This window comes from Pristiophorus japonicus, chromosome 21 (genome assembly GCF_044704955.1).
Source record: "Pristiophorus japonicus isolate sPriJap1 chromosome 21, sPriJap1.hap1, whole genome shotgun sequence".
Classification (NCBI taxonomy): domain Eukaryota; kingdom Metazoa; phylum Chordata; class Chondrichthyes; family Pristiophoridae; genus Pristiophorus; species Pristiophorus japonicus.
In genome coordinates, this window is record NC_091997.1 from 53278712 (window position 1) to 53305818 (window position 27107).

Below are 27107 nucleotides of genomic sequence, written 5' to 3' on the forward strand. Positions count from 1 at the left end.
GACACACATCGAACAGACACACATCTAACAGACACACATCTCACTGGCACACATCTCATTAACACACATCTCACAGACACATATCTCACAGACACACATCTCACATACACATCTCACAGACACACATCTCACAGACACATCTCACATACACACATCTCACATACACACATCTGGCATACACACATCTCACATACACACATCTCACATACATACATCTCACATACACACATCTCACATAAACACATCTCACATGCACACATCTCACAGACACACATCTCACATACACATCTCACATACACACATCTCACAGACACACATCTCACAGACACACGTCTCACAGACACACATCTCACAGACACACATCTCACTGACACACATCTCACAGAAACACATCTCACAGACACACATCTGACAGACACACATCTCACTGACACACATCACACAGACACACATCACACTGACAGACATCACACTGACACACATCTCACTGACACACATCTCACAGACACACATCTCACACACACACATCTCACTGACACACATCTCACTGACACACATCTCACAGAAACACATCTCACAGACACACATCTGACAGACACACATCTCACTGACACACATCACACAGACACACATCACACTGACAGACATCACACTGACACACATCTCACTGACACACATCTCACAGACACACATCTCACGCACACACATCTCACTGACACACATCTCACTGACACACATCTCACTGACACACATCTTGTCGAAATCTCGACCTCAGAAAAGAATGACTCCGACACTTACAGCTCCGATAGAAGTTTCCCTTTTAATTTACTTGCTCACAAGGGGTAGGTTTCACTCAGTCAAGGGCTAAATGAAACCTCCGCAATGGTACAGCTTCACAAGATATTTATACAGTAAAACCCAAGTTCTGGCCTCTCCCTGTGTATTGCTCTGTCTCACAGTCAGTGAATACAGATAAAGAGTTAATTACTATATCCTGGTCCTGAAATGGTGTCAAGATATTTCCTTTTGTCAGGGTTATCAGAAAGCCAAACGGCCATTACTCCATGAGTCATAGGTAATGGGCTATCACCTGTCTTGTATTGTATCAGGATTATCCAATTTCCTGGTCAGTTTACCTGTTTGCTTCAAATGGATGAGGTAAAGGAAAGAGATAATGGCTAGAAGATAAGGGTGGGGTGACATGGAACTCCTGTAGTGTAGACAATAGGAGAGCACCATGGGGGGTTACTTGTCTCAGCATGACTTGTCTCCTAGCTGTCTGATAACCATCAGCCATCTAACAGCAGGTTTAGCTGTTCATAATAAGCTGGCTGCAAAAATGCAGAAAGTTCTGGAAGGGCCAGGACTCCATTTTAATCAAAAGGCACACAAATACCGTATGGTATCAGCTTAGATAAAAATACATTTCCACATTCCCCCATTTTGTCCTTCACAAGGACAACTCAATCCATTCTGATCTTGTACAGTCTCTCCATTTCCATTTCTTTTAGTTTCATTACTCACTAGGCATATTATACCCTCAGGATTTCCTATTCTGGGAGTAATGCTTAGGAAGGGAGGCTGATGGTTATTATCATAATTGGGCTGGTACCATCCCTGGAAGGCTGTAAGTTTATACCCTGCCGACCTCCATTCTGTTTGCTCCTTTGTTTCTGGCCCCTTAGTTAGTTTTGTCCTGTTTTGCACTGTCAACCATTCTACCATTTCTGATTCGTTAAAGGGGACAGATCTCAGGGGAATACCCCCCCTGGAGTGGACAGGTACATGGGAACATATCCAGCAACTCGACAAGTTTCTTTCTTGAGCATACCTATGACTCAGTGCCATAAATACGTTTACGTGCAATTCCCTTCGGTGGTGGGTCTGTACCCCTGGTGTAATCAATAATGCGAAGTAAAACCCTGTCAAGCCCAGCACCATCAGTCCCCATAGTCCATACAGTTCTTTATTCAGTCTTCCTTTTTCTGTTCCTCTGATTCCTTCGTCCCTTCCTCCTGGTCGGGTGCCCGTTTGCAATGGGATGCGTGGATCCATGTTGGTCTTTCCTTTACCTTGATTGCAGTATTGGTCGCCAGCAGGACCTGGTATGGTCCTTCGAATCTTGGCTGTAGACTGCTTTTCCTTTTAAAAATCTTGATGTAAACGAATTCCCCTGGCTCCAGGTTATGACACTTCCCTTCCGCTGGCTTGACTTGGGCTTCCTTTACCTGTGAATGAAAGCTGGAAATACATTTGGTTAGTGCAATACAATAATTCAACATATTTTCCTCCATTTTGTGGATGTCCATCTGTTTTGCAGTAAATGGTGCTGTAAAAGGTAGTCGTTGGGGACGTCCCATAACTATCTCATGCGGTGACAGGCCTGTTGTTCTGTTGGTTGCAGATCGCATTACCATCAAAGCAAAGTTCTGTCCATTTCAGTCCAGTGTCATTGCATAGTTTTGCCAGCTTATTTTTAAGCATTCCATTATATCTTTCAACAAGTCCAGCTGATTGTGGATGATAACTGCAATGAAAACGTTGATTAATCTGTAAAGCTTTACACATTTCTCTTATAACAGTTCCCGTGAAATGTGACCCGTTATCACTAGAAAGCTTAGCAGGAATTCCGAAGCGCGGTACAATTTCTTTTAACAAAAATTTAGCAACAGTAGTGGCATCGGCCTTTTTACATGGAAAGGCTTCAATCCATCTAGAGAACACATCTACAATAACTAATACATACTTGGATCCCATACACATAGGTAATTCAATAAAATCCATTTGTAAATGTACAAAAGGCCCGACTGGATTTGGGTGGGAGGCAGATTCTATTTTTTCCGTCTTACCCGGATTCATTGTCTGACAGGTAACACAATTTTCACAGATTTGTTTTGCAATTGCCGAAATACCTGGTGCATACCAAGTTGCCAAAATATAATCTGCCAATCCCCCTTTGCCTGCATGTGTGAATGTATGAACACATCGGGCAATCCATGGAAGTAAGGATCTAGGGGCCACCACGCGGCCGTCATGGTGAACCCATATTCCTTCTGGATTTTTATAACATTGATCCTTCGTCCAGGTCACCACCTCCTCCGTACTGGCCTGTGTCTGAAAGGCCAGCACGTCATTAATAGTGGATGGCGGGTCTGAGCAATTATTTTTCCTTAGTGGGAACAATGACACCTGCATCCCCCCTTTCGACAGAGCTGCTGACTTAGCTGCATTATCAGCTCTGGCATTCCCAAGTGCCACCTCATTCGACTGGCCTGTATGTGCTTGGCATTTGATAATGGCAAGTTTTAAGGGGCATTGAATGGCTCGCAGGAGATTTTCCACTTGTTCTGCATTTTTGATAGGGGTTCCTGAAGAAGTCAGGTACCCGCGAATCTTCCAAATTTGTCCATAGTCATGTGATACCCCAAAAGCATACCTGGAGTCAGTGTAGATATTAACTGTGTGTCCTTCAGCCAGAATACAGGCTCGAGTTAACGCAAACAATTCGGCTTGTTGGGCTGAAAAGGAGTCTGGAAGAGAGGCTGTTTCGACAACATTAAACTGAGTTACAATTGCATAAGCCGCTCTAGGTTGGCCCCTATCATTTCGTAAGGCTGATCCGTCAACATAGTACACTAGCTCAGGGTTACACATTGGTACATCTGTTAGATTGATACGTGGTTTAGTCACTAATTCGGTTACCATTTCACATGAATGGGGTTCGCCGTCGTCTTCCGTGGGGAGTAGAGTGGCTGGATTTAAGGTAGTACATCTTTTGATGACAAGGTTCGGATTTGATAACAGTTCGACCTCGTATTTGGTGGTTCTTGCGGAGGTTAGGTGTTGGGTGGCACATTTAGTAAGTAAAATCTCGACAGAGTGTGGGATATATAAAATGGTCTGATGATTTAGAGTTATTGTCTGAGCCTGTTGCATAGCATAATAAGCTGCTGCCAACGAAGGAAGACATCCTGGTAGTCCGCGTGCCACTGGGTCTAGTTGGGTACTGAAATACGCTACCGGTCGCTGCCTGTCCCCATGTAACTGAGTCAAAACAGATTGTGCAAAACCCGACTTGTGATGCACAAATAAGTTGAATAGCTTAGTGTAATCTGGTAATCCCAAGGCGGGTGCTGAAGTGAGGGACTGTTTAAGGTTCTGAAAAGCATTCCGGGATACCTCATTCCAAATCAACTTCTCTGGTAGTGCGGGCATGGACATGTCTAACAGTGGTCTAACAATCTCGGAATAACTCATAACCCATTGCCGGCAGTATCCTGTCATGCCGAGGAGGTGTTTCATTTCTCTCTTGGTTACTGGTAGTGGGGCAGAGCAGATTGCTTTTACTCGGTCTTGTGTCAATTGTCTCGTATCTCTGACCAATTCGTGCCCTAGATACCGAACCTTTTCTGAGACAAATTGTAACTTTGCCTTTGACACCTTGTGTCCTTTCGAGGCCAGAGCTTTTAATAACACAAGGGAGTCCGTTTCGCAGGCCAATTTGGAGGGTGAGGCGAGCAATAAGTCGTAAACATACTGCACAAGTGTAGAACCTGCTGGTAAAATTACATCTTCCAGATCCCTCTTTAGGCACTGTGAGAATATGGTAGGGCTCTCGGTAAATCCCTGCGGGAGTCTTGTCCACGTATATTGGCGTCCTTTATACGTGAAGGCAAACAGGAATTGAGACTCTGGGTGAATAGGTATTGAGAAAAATGCTGAACACAGATCAACTACTGTGTAATACGTTGATGATGCCGGAATACTGGCAAGTATAATTGCCGGGTTGGGTACCACTGGATAAGTTGGGAATACCGAATGATTCACGGCCCGTAGGTCTTGGACAAATCTCCATTTGTCACTATTGGGCTTCTGCACCGGAAAGATCGGTGTGTTACATGGACTTCTAGTTGGAACGATTACTCCCTGGGCCAGCAGGGACTTAATGACTGGCTCAATACCTTGTTCTGCGGCTGGGGACAAGGGGTATTGGGGCTTCTTGGGGAGCGGGGCGGTTGAATTGATTGCTACCTTATAGGGTTGTGCGGTAAGCATCCTCCCTACTTCATTAGCGTGTGTAGACCATAGTTGTTCTGGAACTTTAGCAAGAAGCTCTGCTGTGCTTTGTCGTACTGGGAAGCTAGTGGCTGAGAGCATCCTTTCTTCTAAGACAGCATCGAAGTATACTTTCCCATTCAACTTGACAGAATAGCCTCCCCCCTTTTCATGTTGCCCCAAAGTTCCATTACGTGTGTGCCATTCCTCTTGTACTGGGGATCCTTGCATTCTTTTAACCATCTGTCCTAAATCCTGGGGTTTATGTGTGCCTGCAACCGCAAGAGTGCAGTGTGGAACGCTCCCTTTAACCCTAAACAAGCTCTGACTGTGGGAGGGTAATTCAACCCCTGCCGCTATCCCTTCAGGTCCGATAAAGATTTTTCCGATCATCAATTGATGTTTCTGGTGCAGGAATGGTTGATAAAAGATTTGTGCTGTAGCGTCTGATCCCGTTTTGTCACAATATGCTGTGCAGTGTAATGTTTCGTACCACTTGCCCAAGGTTTGAGATTTGAGGTAGTCTGTGATTAACCTTGTTACACACCAATATGAACCAACCAAATAGGATAGGGTTTTGCTTAGTGTGGGGTCCAAATTTTCCCAGGCATACAATGGGAGTTGTGGGTTGAAGTAGTGGATATGCGCCACATTTATCTATGGGGACTCGAACCTCCAGACCAGCTGGGGAACAGAGGATCGTGGCATTCATTTTACATAACAGGTCACGTCCACACAGATTCACTGGAACCTCTTTAGACAGTAGGAATGAATGACTATCTTCGTAATCCTCTATTTGTACATTGATAGGGTTGGAGAAAAACATTTGCTGTGCGTGTCCAGATAGTCCAATCACTGAGGTTTGATTAGTGGAAGTGGGAATTCCCCTCGTATCCTCCCTTGAAAGGACCGAATAGGTGGCACCAGTATCCACTAGGAATGGGACATCCTTTCCTTGTATTCGTATTTTTACTTCAGGTTCTCCTATGGCATTTAACGAAACGACAGGAAGCTGTTTGTTCGCAGCACTCGGGTCTGGGATTGGGCGTCATTGATCATTATACGGGCAATTTGGTGGTTGGCCGAATTGCTTTTGATTCTGTGATCCAAATGGATCTTGCACAGAGAAATTAGTCTGAGGTCTAGCATGTACCTGGACTTGGGTCGCATACTGGTTGGGTTCTGAAGGGGGAGGGTGTGCTCTATTACCTGCCTGTTGAGTCCAATCATGATTTGGTTGTTGCTGTTTTGCCCGGCAAGTTCTAGCCCAGTGTCCAATCTGTCCACAATTGTGACAGGTATAATATTGTTCCTGCCCTGCACCTCCTCTCCCTCTTCCCCTGTAATATCCTCCTCTGGCTCGCCCTCTTCCTCTACCCTGGGGTGGGGCGTAGGACGGTGTCATTGGAGCTGCTTGTCCTACAAACATGGTGACCTTGCTTTTAGATTCTCTATTTCGCTCTTGTATGTCCTTTAACATAGATACAACCTTGGATAGCGATTCCTGTCGCCATCCGAGACAAACTAGTTTAAAGGGATCTCTGAGTTCGGGCCGTAGCCCGTTTACCACGGCGCTGATCATAGGAGCCTCTACCTCCTCCATTTTCATGCCTGAACATTGGTTCATGATCTCTCGCACTCTTTCTACATAATCATCAACATCCTCCTCCTTTCTTTGTGTAGTTTCCATAATTTTGGACCAATTCGTTTTCCTCGGGAACACCGAATGTAAGGCTTCCCAACATCTTCCCCAGAACCCCTCTCCTGGCTTCGTGCTGGGATCTGAATCCGGAGCCTCTCGATGGGTTTTAAAATCTTTGAATTTTATCTCAAGTTCGGCAAATTTTGTGTCCTTTAACCATGCTTTCAGTAAGATTTGACCATCTAATATACTGGGTTCGTGGCACAAGATGATTACTTTTAACTGGTCTATGGCCTTTTCAATATTGGTTTTGGGGTCTGCCAATCCTTCCACAATTATTCTTAATTCACTTGGTGACCATGGTCGATAAATAGGGACCAGAGCCCCCCCCGAGAGTGGACTGGGAAAAAGTCTTACTGGGTATACTGCTGATGATGATGGCTCCAGGGCACTGGGCTCTGGTCCACGGGTATGACTTCGTGTGCCCCCTGCAGGGCCGTCACGGTATTGATTCCCTTGTGACTGACTTATATTTCCTGCAGCCGCACCTGTATTGTTGGGAGCGGGTGTTACCCCGTTTCCCTGTACTCCGGCCCGAGGATCGTCTCCTCCTTGGCCTGGAGCACCCCCCGGGGATGGAACATACGGCGGTGGTCGATGGCTGTAGGGAGTCCAATCCTCATCCCAGTCCTCATCCTCATCCTTATCCTTATCCCAACCCTCCGGAGCCCTAGGTGAGTGTGCCTTTGTCTCTTTAGCAACCATAACGGATGGGTGTTTGTTATGTCGAGGGCGATTCACCTGCTCTACCCGTTCATCCCCCTGCTTTCTCCCTCTAGTACACTGCTTGCTAACTCTTAGGCTCTTCTCGTGTCGTTCCTCAGCTTCCCTTTTCCAATCTCCAAACGCTGACCAATTCACTTTTTTTTTTTTTCCCTCTTCTACCTGGGTCTCTGTCTATAAGGCATTCTTCTAGACAGGTTATTCTCTCTAAATTGAATGAACCATCGGGTGGAAATGGCCTGTTTTCACCCTTAGTCCATTTTACCCATTCTCTTAGGTGGTCAATTGAAGACTGACCACAATTCTGGAGCATAAAATGGGCTGGGGTCCCTTTTGGTGGTGGTTTACTTGCTCCAGCCCCCATTCTGGATGATTTAAGATTTTACCACAGTTTCTGATCTCACAATCCTTTCGGCCAACCGAGTTCTCTACGCCCACTTCTCCTGGCCGTTACGTGGCCTGAAAAGGCTCTTAATTCGGGCTCAGTCTGGGTGTGTGAGATATGTTGGCACGAACCAATCGTAGTTGATCAATCAGTTACTGTTTCTTTTCTTAATCAATCCTTGTGTTTTTTTTCCCGAATCACAATTTTCCCTCGTGACTCTTCCCGTTTCTCTAATGGCAATGACTCACAAAGGTATTGCACACAACAGTAATACAAGGACAACAAACAATATTCCCGTGAGTACACAAATCATAACCTCTAAACAAATTCTCAGTCTGCGTTGTACGCCACTACAGACCGAGTCCTTAACTTATCCTAATAACAGCTGATAAAACTTAAGGTTCCGTACCCAAACTCTTTGATCGATTGCGCTCTTTTTTTTTAATAGTCTTATCACATAAGAACCCCTTCCGAATTAAAAACAATAAAAATCTTATCACATAAGAACCTGGAACCCTTTTCGATCGACTAGCGCTTCCTTACCTATTGAAACCTTCCCCGGGCTGTCTCGAGATTTTTTCCAGAACCTGTTCTCTTCTGCTGGCGAGCTGAGAAAGAAATGGTTATAAAAAAAATACCTTTAACTTTTAAATGCCGAGTCTTGTAGATGCAGTACCTCAGCTGTGGACAACAGATTACATCTGCGATTCAACAGTGAAGAAACCTCTTGTGAGCAAAGGCTCACCTTGTTTGGCCACCGAAGCCTTTCACTGGAGAGGCACTATGCCTGTATCCGTTTTACTCACAGAACAGAGAGTATGCATCTCGGTGGAACCTCCAATAACTGTCGAAATCTCGACCTCAGAAAAGAATGACTCCGACACTTACAGCTCCGATAGAAGTTTCCCTTTTAATTTACTTGCTCGCAAGGGGTAGGTTTCACTCAGTCAATGGCTAAATGAACACCTCCGCAATGGTACAGCTTCACAAGATATTTATACAGTAAAACCCAAGTTCTGGCCTCTCCCTGTGTATTGCTCTGTCTCACAGTCAGTGAATACAGATAAAGAGTTAATTACTATATCCTGGTCCTGAAATGGTGTCAAGATATTTCCTTTTGTCAGGGTTATCAGAAAGCCAAACGGCCATTACTCCATGAGTCATAGGTAATGGGCTATCACCTGTCTTGTATTGTATCAGGATTATCCAATTTCCTGGTCAGTTTACCTGTTTGCTTCAAATGGATGAGGTAAAGGAAAGAGATAATGGCTAGAAGATAAGGGTGGGGTGACATGGAACTCCTGTAGTGTAGACAATAGGAGAGCACCATGGGGGGTTACTTGTCTCAGCATGACTTGTCTCCTAGCTGTCTGATAACCATCAGCCATCTAACAGCAGGTTTAGCTGTTCATAATAAGCTGGCTGCAAAAATGCAGAAAGTTCTGGAAGGGCCAGGACTCCATTTTAATCAAAAGGCACACAAATACCGTATGGTATCAGCTTAGATAAAAATACATTTCCACAATCTCACAGACACACATCTCACTGACACACATCTCACTGACACACATCTCACTGACACAAATCTCACAGACATACATCTCACAAACAGACATCTCGCAGACACACATCTCACTGACACACATCTCACTGACACACATCTCACAGGCACACATCTCACAGGCAGACATCTCACATGCACACGTCGCGCTGACACACGTCTCACTGGCTGACATCTCACTGACAAACATCTCACTGGCTGACATCTGACATACACACATCTCACTGACACACATCTCACTGAAACACATCTCACAGACACACATCTCACAGACACACATCTCACAGACACACATCTCACTGAAACACATCTCACAGACACACATCTCACAGACACACATCTCACTGAAACACATCTCACTGACACACATCTCACTGACACACATCTCACTGTCAGACATCTCACTGACACATAGCTCACAGACACACATCTAAGAGACACACATCTCACATACACACATCTCACAGACACACATCTCACGGACACACATCTCACAGACACACATCTCACTGACACACATCTCACTGGCTGACATCTCACTGACACACATCTCACTGACACACATCTCACAGACACACATCTCACATACACACATCTCACAGACACACGTCTCACATACACATCTCACATATACACATCTCACATATACACATCTCACATACACACATCTCACATACACACCTCTAACTGACACACTTCTCACATACACACATCTCACAGACACTCATCTCACTGAAAGACATCTCACATACACATCTCACAGACACACATCTCACAGGCACACATCTCATTAACACACATCTCACAGACACATATCTCACAGACACACATCTCACGTACACATCTCACAGACACACATCTCACAGACACATCTCACATACACACATCTCACATACACACATCTGACATACACACATCTCACATACACACATCTCACATACACACATCTCACATACACACAACTCCCATAAACACATCTCACATGCACACATCTCACAGACACACATCTCACAGACACACATCTCACTGACAGACATCTCACATACACATCTCACAGACACTCATCTCACAGACACACATCTCACATACACATCTCACATGCACACATCTCACAGACACACATCTCACAGACACACGTCTCACAGACACACATCTCACTGACACACATCTCACTGACACACATCTCACAGACACACATCTCACAAACAGACATCTCACAGACACACATCTCACTGACAAACATCTCACTGACACACATCTCACAGACACACATCTCACTGACACACATCTCACTGACACACATCTCACTGACACACATCTCACAGACACACATCTCACAGACAGACGTCTCACATGCACATATCGCGCTGACACACATCTCACTGACACACATCTCACTGGCTGACATCTCACTGACACACATCTCACTGGCTGACATTTCACTGACACACATCTCACTGACACACATCTCACTGACACACATCTCACAGACACACATCTCACAGACACACATCTCACTGACACACATCTCACAGACACACATCACACTGACAGACATCACACTGACAGACATCTCACTGACACACATCTCACAGATAAACATCTCACATACGCAGATCTCACTGACATACATCTCACAGACACACATCTCACAGAAACACATCTCACTGACAGCCATCTCACAGACACACATCTCACAGACACACATCTCACTGACAAACATCACACAGACACACATCACACTGACAGACATCACACTGACAGACATCTCACTGGCACACATCTCACAGACACACATCTCACACACACACATCTCACTGACACACATCTCACTGACACACATCTCACAGACACACATCTCACAAACAGACATCTCACAGACACACATCTCACTGACAAACATCTCACTGACACACATCTCACAGACACACATCTCACAGACAGACATCTCACATGCACATATCACGCTGACACACATCTCACTGACACACATCTCACTGGCTGACATCTCACTGACACACATCTCACTGGCTGACATCTCACTGACACACATCACACTGACACACATCTCACTGACACACATCTCACAGACACACATCTCACAGACACACATCTCACAGACACACATCTCACTGACACACATCTCACAGACACACATCTCACTGACACACATCTCACAGACACACATCTCACAGACACACATCTCACTGACACACATCTCACAGACACACATCTCACTGACACACATCTCACAGACACACATCTCACAGACACACATCTCACAGACACACATCTCACTGACACACATCTCTCAGACACACATCTCACAGACACACATCTCACTGACACACATCTCACAGACACACATCTCACAGACACACATCTCACTGACACACATCTCAGAGACACACATCTCACTGACACACATCTCACATACACACATCTCACAGACACACATCTCACTGACACACATCTCACAGACACACATCTCACTGACACACATCTCACAGACACACATCTCACAGACACACATCTCATATACACACATCTCACATACACACATCTCACAGGCACACATATCACTGGCTGACATCTCACTGGCTGACATCTCACTGACACACATCTCACATACACACATCTCACTGACACACATCTCACAGACACACATCTCACAGGCACACATCTCACTGGCTGACATCTCACTGACACACATCTCACATACACACATCTCACATACACACATCTCACAGACACACATCTCACGGACACACATCTCACAGACACACATCTCACTGACACACATCTCACTGGCTGACATCTCACTGACACACATCTCACTGACACACATCTCACAGACACACATCTCACATACACACATCTCACAGACACACGTCTCACATAAACATCTCACATATACACATCTCACATATACACATCTCACATACACACATCTCACATACACACCTCTAACTGACACACTTCTCACATACACACATCTCACAGACACTCATCTCACTGAAAGACATCTCACATACACATCTCACAGACACACATCTCACAGGCACACATCTCATTAACACACATCTCACAGACACATATCTCACAGACACACATCTCACGTACACATCTCACAGACACACATCTCACAGACACATCTCACATACACACATCTCACATACACACATCTGACATACACACATCTCACATACACACATCTCACATACACACATCTCACATACACACAACTCACATAAACACATCTCACATGCACACATCTCACAGACACACATCTCACAGACACACATCTCACTGACAGACATCTCACATACACATCTCACAGACACTCATCTCACAGACACACATCTCACATACACATCTCACATGCACACATCTCACAGACACACATCTCACAGACACACGTCTCACAGACACACATCTCACTGACACACATCTCACTGACACACATCTCACAGACACACATCTCACAAACAGACATCTCACAGACACACATCTCACTGACAAACATCTCACTGACACACATCTCACAGACACACATCTCACTGACACACATCTCACTGACACACATCTCACTGACACACATCTCACAGACACACATCTCACAGACAGACGTCTCACATGCACATATCGCGCTGACACACATCTCACTGACACACATCTCACTGGCTGACATCTCACTGACACACATCTCACTGGCTGACATTTCACTGACACACATCTCACTGACACACATCTCACTGACACACATCTCACAGACACACATCTCACAGACACACATCTCACTGACACACATCTCACAGACACACATCACACTGACAGACATCACACTGACAGACATCTCACTGGCACACATCTCACAGACACACATCTCACACACACACATCTCACTGACACACATCTCACTGACACACATCTCACAGACACACATCTCACTGACACACATCTCACTGACACACATCTCACTGACACACATCTCACAGACACACATCTCACAAACAGACATCTCACAGACACACATCTCACTGACAAACATCTCACTGACACACATCTCACAGACACACATCTCACAGACAGACATCTCACATGCACATATCGCGCTGGCACACATCTCACTGACACACATCTCACTGGCTGACATCTCACTGACACACATCTCACTGGCTGACATCTCACTGACACACATCTCACTGACACACATCTCACTGACACACATCTCACAGACACACATCTCACAGACACACATCTCACAGACACACATCTCACTGACACACATCTCACAGACACACATCTCACTGACACACATCTCACAGACACACATCTCACAGACACACATCTCACTGACACACATCTCACAGACACACATCTCACTGACACACATCTCACAGACACACATCTCACAGACACACATCTCACAGACACACATCTCACTGACACACATCTCTCAGACACACATCTCACAGACACACATCTCACTGACACACATCTCACAGACACACATCTCACAGACACACATCTCACTGACACACATCTCAGAGACACACATCTCACTGACACACATCTCACATACACACATCTCACAGACACACATCTCACTGACACACATCTCACAGACACACATCTCACTGACACACATCTCACAGACACACATCTCACAGACACACATCTCATATACACACATCTCACATACACACATCTCACAGGCACACATATCACTGGCTGACATCTCACTGGCTGACATCTCACTGACACACATCTCACATACACACATCTCACTGACACACATCTCACAGACACACATCTCACAGGCACACATCTCACTGGCTGACATCTCACTGACACACATCTCACATACACACATCTCACTGACACACATCTCACTGGCTGACATCTCACTGACACACATCTCACTGACACACATTTCACTGACACACATCTCACTGGCTGACATCTCACATACACACATCTTACAGACACACATCTCACTGATACACATCTCACTGACACACATCTCACTGACACACATCTCACATGCACACATCTCACTGACATACATCTCACTGACACACATCTCACTGACACACATCTCACAGACACACATCTCACTGACGCACATCTCACTGACACACATCTCACTGACACACATCTCACTGACACACATCTCACTGACAGACGTCTCACTGAGAGACATCTCACTGACAGACATCTCACTGACACACATCTCACTGACACACATCTCACTGACACACGTCTCACTGACAGACATCTCACTGACACAGATCTCACTGACAGACATCTCACTGACAGACATCTCACTGACAGACATCTCACTGACACACATCTCACTGACACACATCTCACTGACACTCATCGCACTGACACACATCTCACTGACAGACATCTCACAGACAGACATCTCAGTGACAGACATCTCACTGACAGACATCTCACTGACACACATCTCACAGACACACATCTCACAGACACACATCTCACTGACACACATCTCACTGACACACATCTCACTGACAGACGTCTCACTGACAGACATCTCACTGACAGACATCTCACTGACACACATCTCACTGATACACATCTCACAGACACACATCTCACAGACTGATATCTCACAGACACACATCTCACTGACAGACAACTCACTGATACACATCTTACTGACACACATCTCACAGATCACACATCTCACAAACCGACATCTCACAGACACACATCGCACTAACAGACATCTCACAGACACACATCTCACAGACAGACATCTCACAGACAGACATCTCACAGACACACATCTCACAGACACACATCTCACTGACACACATCTCACAGACACACATCTCACAGATACACATTCACATACACACATCTCACAGACAGACATATCACAGGCACACATCTCACTGACTGACATCTCACTGACAGACATCTCACTGACACACATCTCACTGACACACATCTCATTGACAGACATCTCACAAACACACATCTCACTGACACACATCTCATTGACACACATCTCACAGACACACATCTCACTGACACACATCTCTCTGACACACATCTCTTTGACACACATCTCACAGACACACATCTCACTGAAACACATCTCTTTGACACACATTTCAACGACACACATCTCACTGACACACATCTCATTGAAACAGATCTCACGGACACATATCTCACTGACCAGACAACTCACTGACACACATATCACAGACACACATTTCCCTGAGAGACATCTCACAGACACACATTTCACTGACACACATCTCACTGACACACATCTCACAAACACACATCTCACTGACACACATCTCATTGAAACAGATCTCACAGACACACATCTCACAGACACACATCATACTGACAGACATCTCACAGACAGACATCTCACTGACACACATCTCACTGACACACATCTCACTGACACACATCTCACTGACACATATCTCACTGACCAGACAACTCACTGACACACATCTCACTGACACACATCTCTCAGACACACATCTCACAGACCGATATCTCACAGACCGATATCTCACAGACACACATCTCACTGACAGACAACTCACTGATACACATCTTACTGATACACATCTCACAGATCACACATCTCACAAACCGACATCTCCCAGACACACATCGCACTGAAAGACATCTCACAGGCACACATCTCACAGACAGACTTCTCACAGACACACATCTCACAGACACACATCTCACTGACACACATCTCACTGACACACATCTCACTGACACACATCTCACAGACACACATCTCGCTGACACATATCTCTTTGACACACATTTCAACGACACACATCTCACTGACAGACATCTCACTGACACAAATCTCACTGACACACATCTCACAGACACACATCTCACTGACACACGTTTCACTGAGCGACATCTCACTAACACACATCTCACTGACACACATCTCACTGACACACATCTCACTGACACACATCTCACAGACAGATATCTCACAAACACACATCTCACTGACACCCATCTCATTGACACACATCTCACAGACAGACATCTCACTGACACACATCTCACTGACACACATCTCACTGACACACATCTCACTGACAGTCATCTCACTAACACACATCTCACTGACACACATCTCACTGACACACATCCCACAGACCGACATCTCACAGACATACATCTCACTGACAGACATCACGCTGACAGACATCTCACTGACACACATCTCACAGGGAGACATGTCACTGACACACATCTCACTGACAGACATCTCACTGACACACATCCCACAGACCGACATCTCACTGACAGACATCTCACTGACACACATCTCACTGGCTGACATCTCACTGACACACATCTCACTGGCTGACATTTCACTGACACACATCTCACTGACACACATCTCACTGACACACATCTCACAGACACACATCTCACAGACACACATCTCACTGACACACATCTCACAGACACACATCACACTGACAGACATCACACTGACAGACATCTCACTGACACACATCTCACAGATAAACATCTCACATACGCAGATCTCACTGACATACATCTCACAGACACACATCTCACAGAAACACATCTCACTGACAGCCATCTCACAGACACACATCTCACAGACACACATCTCACTGACAAACATCACACAGACACACATCACACTGACAGACATCACACTGACAGACATCTCACTGGCACACATCTCACAGACACACATCTCACACACACACATCTCACTGACACACATCTCACTGACACACATCTCACAGACACACATCTCACTGACACACATCTCACTGACACACATCTCACTGACACACATCTCACAGACACACATCTCACAAACAGACATCTCACAGACACACATCTCACTGACAAACATCTCACTGACACACATCTCACAGACACACATCTCACAGACAGACATCTCACATGCACATATCGCGCTGACACACATCTCACTGACACACATCTCACTGGCTGACATCTCACTGACACACATCTCACTGGCTGACATCTCACTGACACACATCACACTGACACACATCTCACTGACACACATCTCACAGACACACATCTCACAGACACACATCTCACAGACACACATCTCACTGACACACATCTCACAGACACACATCTCACTGACACACATCTCACAGACACACATCTCACAGACACACATCTCACTGACACACATCTCACAGACACACATCTCACTGACACACATCTCACAGACACACATCTCACAGACACACATCTCACAGACACACATCTCACTGACACACATCTCTCAGACACACATCTCACAGACACACATCTCACTGACACACATCTCACAGACACACATCTCACAGACACACATCTCACTGACACACATCTCAGAGACACACATCTCACTGACACACATCTCACATACACACATCTCACAGACACACATCTCACTGACACACATCTCACAGACACACATCTCACTGACACACATCTCACAGACACACATCTCACAGACACACATCTCATATACACACATCTCACATACACACATCTCACAGGCACACATATCACTGGCTGACATCTCACTGGCTGACATCTCACTGACACACATCTCACATACACACATCTCACTGACACACATCTCACAGACACACATCTCACAGGCACACATCTCACTGGCTGACATCTCACTGACACACATCTCACATACACACATCTCACTGACACACATCTCACTGGCTGACATCTCACTGACACACATCTCACTGACACACATTTCACTGACACACATCTCACTGGCTGACATCTCACATACACACATCTTACAGACACACATCTCACTGATACACATCTCACTGACACACATCTCACTGACACACATCTCACATGCACACATCTCACTGACATACATCTCACTGACACACATCTCACTGACACACATCTCACAGACACACATCTCACTGACGCACATCTCACTGACACACATCTCACTGACACACATCTCACTGACACACATCTCACTGACAGACGTCTCACTGAGAGACATCTCACTGACAGACATCTCACTGACACACATCTCACTGACACACATCTCACTGACACACGTCTCACTGACAGACATCTCACTGACACAGATCTCACTGACAGACATCTCACTGACAGACATCTCACTGACAGACATCTCACTGACACACATCTCACTGACACACATCTCACTGACACTCATCGCACTGACACACATCTCACTGACAGACATCTCACAGACAGACATCTCAGTGACAGACATCTCACTGACAGACATCTCACTGACACACATCTCACAGACACACATCTCACAGGCACACATCTCACTGACACACATCTCACTGACACACATCTCACTGACACACATCTCACTGACAGACATCTCACTGACAGACATCTCACTGACACACATCTCACTGATACACATCTCACAGACACACATCTCACAGACTGATATCTCACAGACACACATCTCACTGACAGACAACTCACTGATACACATCTTACTGACACACATCTCACAGATCACACATCTCACAAACCGACATCTCACAGACACACATCGCACTAACAACAATCTCACAGACACACATCTCACAGACAGACATCTCACAGACAGACATCTCACAGACACACATCTCACAGACACACATCTCACTGACACACATCTCACAGACACACATCTCACAGATACACATTCACATACACACATCTCACAGACAGACATATCACAGGCACACATCTCACTGACTGACATCTCACTGACAGACATCTCACTGACACACATCTCACTGACAAACATCTCATTGACAGACATCTCACAAACACACATCTCACTGACACACATCTCATTGACACACATCTCACAGACACACATCTCACTGACACACATCTCTCTGACACACATCTCTTTGACACACATCTCACAGACACACATCTCACTGAAACACATCTCTTTGACACACATTTCAACGACACACATCTCACTGACACACATCTCATTGAAACAGATCTCACGGACACATATCTCACTGACCAGACAACTCACTGACACACATATCACAGACACACATTTCCCTGAGAGACATCTCACAGACACACATTTCACTGACACACATCTCACTGACACACATCTCACAAACACACATCTCACTGACACACATCTCATTGAAACAGATCTCACAGACACACATCTCACAGACACACATCATACTGACAGACATCTCACAGACAGACATCTCACTGACACACATCTCACTGACACACATCTCACTGACACACATCTCACTGACACATATCTCACTGACCAGACAACTCACTGACACACATCTCACTGACACACATCTCTCAGACACACATCTCACAGACCGATATCTCACAGACCGATATCTCACAGACACACATCTCACTGACAGACAACTCACTGATACACATCTTACTGATACACATCTCACAGATCACACATCTCACAAACCGACATCTCCCAGACACACATCGCACTGAAAGACATCTCACAGGCACACATCTCACAGACAGACTTCTCACAGACACACATCTCACAGACACACATCTCACTGACACACATCTCACTGACACACATCTCACTGACACACATCTCACAGACACACATCTCGCTGACACATATCTCTTTGACACACATTTCAACGACACACATCTCACTGACAGACATCTCACTGACACAAATCTCACTGACACACATCTCACAGACACACATCTCACTGACACACGTTTCACTGAGAGACATCTCACTAACACACATCTCACTGACACACATCTCACTGACACACATCTCACTGACACACATCTCACAGACAGATATCTCACAAACACACATCTCACTGACACCCATCTCATTGACACACATCTCACAGACAGACATCTCACTGACACACATCTCACTGACACACATCTCACTGACACACATCTCACTGACAGTCATCTCACTAACACACATCTCACTGACACACATCTCACTGACACACATCCCACAGACCGACATCTCACAGACATACATCTCACTGACAGACATCACGCTGACAGACATCTCACTGACACACATCTCACAGGGAGACATGTCACTGACACACATCTCACTGACAGACATCTCACTGACACACATCCCACAGACCGACATCTCACTGACAGACATCTCACTGACACACATCTCACTGATACACATCTCACTGACACACATCTCACTGACAGACATCTCACTGACAGATATCTCACTGACACACATCTCACAGACACACATCTCACTGACACACATCTCACTGACACACATCTCACTGACAGACGTCTCACTCAGAGACATCTCACTGACACACATCTCACTGACACACATCTCACTGACACACATCTCACTGACACACGTCTCACTGACAGACATCTCACTGACACACATCTCACTGACAGACATCTCACTGACAGACATCTGACTGACACACATCTCACTGACACACATCTCACTGACACTCATCTCACTGACACACATCTCACTGACAGACATCTCACAGACAGACATCTCAGTGACAGACATCTCACTGACAGACATCTCACTGACACACATCTCACAGACACACATCTCACAGACACACATCTCACTGACCCACATCTCACTGACACACATCTCACTGACACACATCTCACTGACAGACGTCTCACTGACAGACATCTCACTGACAGACATCTCACTGACACACATCTCACTGATACACATCTCACAGACACACATCTCACAGACTGATATCTCACAGACACACATCTCACTGACAGACAACTCACTGATACACATCTTACTGACACACATCTCACAGATCACACATCTCACAAACCGACATCTCACAGACACACATCGCACTAACAGACATCTCACAGACACACATCTCACAGACAGACATCTCACAGACAGACATCTCACAGACACACATCTCACAGACACACATCTCACTGACACACATCTCACTGACACACATCTCACAGACACACATCTCACAGATACACATTCACATACACACATCTCACAGACAGACATCTCACAGGCACACATCTCACTGACTGACATCTCACTGACAGACATCTCACTGACACACATCTCACTGACACACATCTCATTGACAGACATCTCACAAACACACATCTCACTGACACACATCTCATTGACACACATCTCACAGACACACATCTCACTGACACACATCTCTCTGACACACATCTCTTTGACACACATCTCACAGACACACATCTCACTGAAACACATCTCTTTGACACACATTTCAACGACACACATCTCACTGACACACATCTCATTGAAACAGATCTCACGGACACATATCTCACTGACCAGACAACTCACTGACACACATCTCACAGACACACATTTCCCTGAGAGACATCTCACAGACACACATTTCACTGACACACATCTCACTGACACACATCTCACAAACACACATCTCACTGACACACATCTCATTGAAACAGATCTCACAGATACACATCTCACAGACACACATCGTACTGACAGACATCTCACAGACAGACATCTCACTGACACACATCTCACTGACACACATCTCACTGACACACATCTCACTGACACATATCTCACTGACCAGACAACTCACTGACACACATCTCACTGACACACATCTCTCAGACACACATCTCACAGACCGATATCTCACAGACCGATATCTCACAGACACACATCTCACTGACAGACAACTCACTGATACACATCTTACTGATACACATCTCACAGATCACACATCTCACAAACCGACATCTCCCAGACACACATCGCACTGAAAGACATCTCACAGGCACACATCTCACAGACAGACTTCTCACAGACACACATCTCACAGACACACATCTCACTGACACACATCTCACTGACACACATCTCACTGACACACATCTCACAGACACACATCTCGCTGACACATATCTCTTTGACACACATTTCAACGACACACATCTCACTGACAGACATCTCACTGACACAAATCTCACTGACACACATCTCACAGACACACATCTCACTGACACACGTTTCACTGAGAGACATCTCACTAACACACATCTCACTGACACACATCTCACTGACACACATCTCACTGACACACATCTCACTGACTGACATCTCACTGACAGACATCTCACTGACACACATCTCACTGACACACATCTCACAGACAGATATCTCACAAACACACATCTCACTGACACCCATCTCATTGACACACATCTCACAGACAGACATCTCACTGACACACATCTCACTGACACACATCTCACTGACACACATCTCACTGACAGTCATCTCACTAACACACATCTCACTGACACACATCTCACAGACAGACATCTCACTGACAGACATCTCACTGACACACATCTCACTGACACACATCTCACTGACACACATCTCACTGATACACATCTCACTGACACACATCTCACTGACAGACATCTCACTGACAGATATCTCACTGACACACATCTCACAGACACACATCTCACAGACTGATATCTCACAGACACGCATCTCACTGACAGACATCTCACTGATACACATCTCACTGACACACATCTCACAGATCACACATCTCACGAACCGACATCTCACAGACACACATCGCACTGACATACATCTCACAGACATACATCTCAGTGACAGACATCTCACTGACAGACATCTCACAGACACACATCTCACAGACACACATCTCACAGACGCACATCTCACTGACGCACATCTCACTGACACACATCTCACTGACACACATCTCACTGACAGACGTCTCACTGACAGACATCTCACTGACAGACATCTCACTGACACACATCTCACTGACACACATCTCACTGACACACGTCTTACTGACAGACATCTCACTGACACACATCTCACTGACAGACATCTCACTGACAGACATCTCACTGACACACATCTCACTGACACACATCTCACTGACACTCATCTCACTGACGCACATCTCACTGACAGTCATCTCACTAACACACATCTCACTGACACACATCTCACTGATACACATCTCACTGACACATATCTCACTGACCAGACAACTCACTGACACACATCTCACTGATACACATCTCACAGACACACATCTCACAGACTGATATCTCACAGACACACATCTCACTGACAGACAACTCACTGATACACATCTTACTGACACACATCTCACAGACACACATCTCACAGACACACATCTCACAGACACACATCTCACTGACACACATCTCACTGACACACATCTCACAGACACACATCTCACAGATACACATTCACATACACACATCTCACAGACAGACATCTCACAGGCACACATCTCACTGACTGACATCTCACTGACAGACATCTCACTGACACACATCTCATTGACAGACATCTCACAAACACACATCTCACTGACACACATCTCATTGACACACATCTCACAGACACACATCTCACTGACACACATCTCTCTGACACACATCTCTTTGACACACATCTCACAGACACACATCTCACTGAAACACATCTCTTTGACACACATTTCAACGACACACATCTCACTGACACACATCTCATTGAAACAGATCTCACGGACACATATCTCACTGACCAGACAACTCACTGACACACATCTCACAGACACACATTTCCCTGAGAGACATCTCACAGACACACATTTCACTGACACACATCTCACTGACACACATCTCACAAACACACATCTCACTGACACACATCTCATTGAAACAGATCTCACAGATACACATCTCACAGACACACATCGTACTGACAGACATCTCACAGACAGACATCTCACTGACACACATCTCACTGACACACATCTCACTGACACACATCTCACTGACACATATCTCACTGACCAGACAACTCACTGACACACATCTCACTGACACACATCTCTCAGACACACATCTCACAGACCGATATCTCACAGACCGATATCTCACAGACACACATCTCACTGACAGACAACTCACTGATACACATCTTACTGATACACATCTCACAGATCACACATCTCACAAACCGACATCTCCCAGACACACATCGCACTGAAAGACATCTCACAGGCACACATCTCACAGACAGACTTCTCACAGACACACATCTCACAGACACACATCTCACTGACACACATCTCACTGACACACATCTCACTGACACACATCTCACAGACACACATCTCGCTGACACATATCTCTTTGACACACATTTCAACGACACACATCTCACTGACAGACATCTCACTGACACAAATCTCACTGACACACATCTCACAGACACACATCTCACTGACACACGTTTCACTGAGAGACATCTCACTAACACACATCTCACTGACACACATCTCACTGACACACATCTCACTGACACACATCTCACTGACTGACATCTCACTGACAGACATCTCACTGACACACATCTCACTGACACACATCTCACAGACAGATATCTCACAAACACACATCTCACTGACACCCATCTCATTGACACACATCTCACAGACAGACATCTCACTGACACACATCTCACTGACACACATCTCACTGACACACATCTCACTGACAGTCATCTCACTAACACACATCTCACTGACACACATCTCACAGACAGACATCTCACTGACAGACATCTCACTGACACACATCTCACTGATACACATCTCACTGACACACATCTCACTGACAGACATCTCACTGACAGATATCTCACTGACACACATCTCACAGACACACATCTCACAGACTGATATCTCACAGACACGCATCTCACTGACAGACATCTCACTGATACACATCTCACTGACACACATCTCACAGATCACACATCTCACGAACCGACATCTCACAGACACACATCGCACTGACATACATCTCACAGACATACATCTCAGTGACAGACATCTCACTGACAGACATCTCACAGACACACATCTCACAGACACACATCTCACAGACGCACATCTCACTGACGCACATCTCACTGACACACATCTCACTGACACACATCTCACTGACAGACGTCTCACTGACAGACATCTCACTGACAGACATCTCACTGACACACATCTCACTGACACACATCTCACTGACACACGTCTTACTGACAGACATCTCACTGACACACATCTCACTGACAGACATCTCACTGACAGACATCTCACTGACACACATCTCACTGACACACATCTCACTGACACTCATCTCACTGACGCACATCTCACTGACAGTCATCTCACTAACACACATCTCACTGACACACATCTCACTGATACACATCTCACTGACACATATCTCACTGACCAGACAACTCACTGACACACATCTCACTGATACACATCTCACAGACACACATCTCACAGACTGATATCTCACAGACACACATCTCACTGACAGACAACTCACTGATACACATCTTACTGACACACATCTCACAGACACACATCTCACAGACACACATCTCACAGACACACATCTCACTGACACACATCTCACTGACACACATCTCACAGACACACATCTCACAGATACACATTCACATACACACATCTCACAGACAGACATCTCACAGGCACACATCTCACTGACAGACATCTCACTGACACACATCTCACTGACACACATCTCATTGACAGACATCTCACAAACACACATCTCACTGACACACATCTCATTGACACACATCTCACAGACACACATCTCACTGACACACATCTCTCTGACACACATCTCTTTGACACACATCTCACAGACACACATCTCACTGAAACACATCTCTTTGACACACATTTCAACGACACACATCTCACTGACACACATCTCATTGAAACAGATCTCACGGACACATATCTCACTGACCAGACAACTCACTGACACACATCTCACAGACACACATTTCCCTGAGAGACATCTCACAGACACACATTTCACTGACACACATCTCACTGACACACATCTCACAAACACACATCTCACTGACACACATCTCATTGAAACAGATCTCACAGATACACATCTCACAGACACACATCGTACTGACAGACATCTCACAGACAGACATCTCACTGACACACATCTCACTGACACACATCTCACTGACACACATCTCACTGACACATATCTCACTGACCAGACAACTCACTGACACACATCTCACTGACACACATCTCTCAGACACACATCTCACAGACCGATATCTCACAGACCGATATCTCACAGACACACATCTCACTGACAGACAACTCACTGATACACATCTTACTGATACACATCTCACAGATCACACATCTCACAAACCGACATCTCCCAGACACACATCGCACTGAAAGACATCTCACAGGCACACATCTCACAGACAGACTTCTCACAGACACACATCTCACAGACACACATCTCACTGACACACATCTCACTGACACACATCTCACTGACACACATCTCACAGACACACATCTCGCTGACACATATCTCTTTGACACACATTTCAACGACACACATCTCACTGACAGACAAATCACTGACACAAATCTCACTGA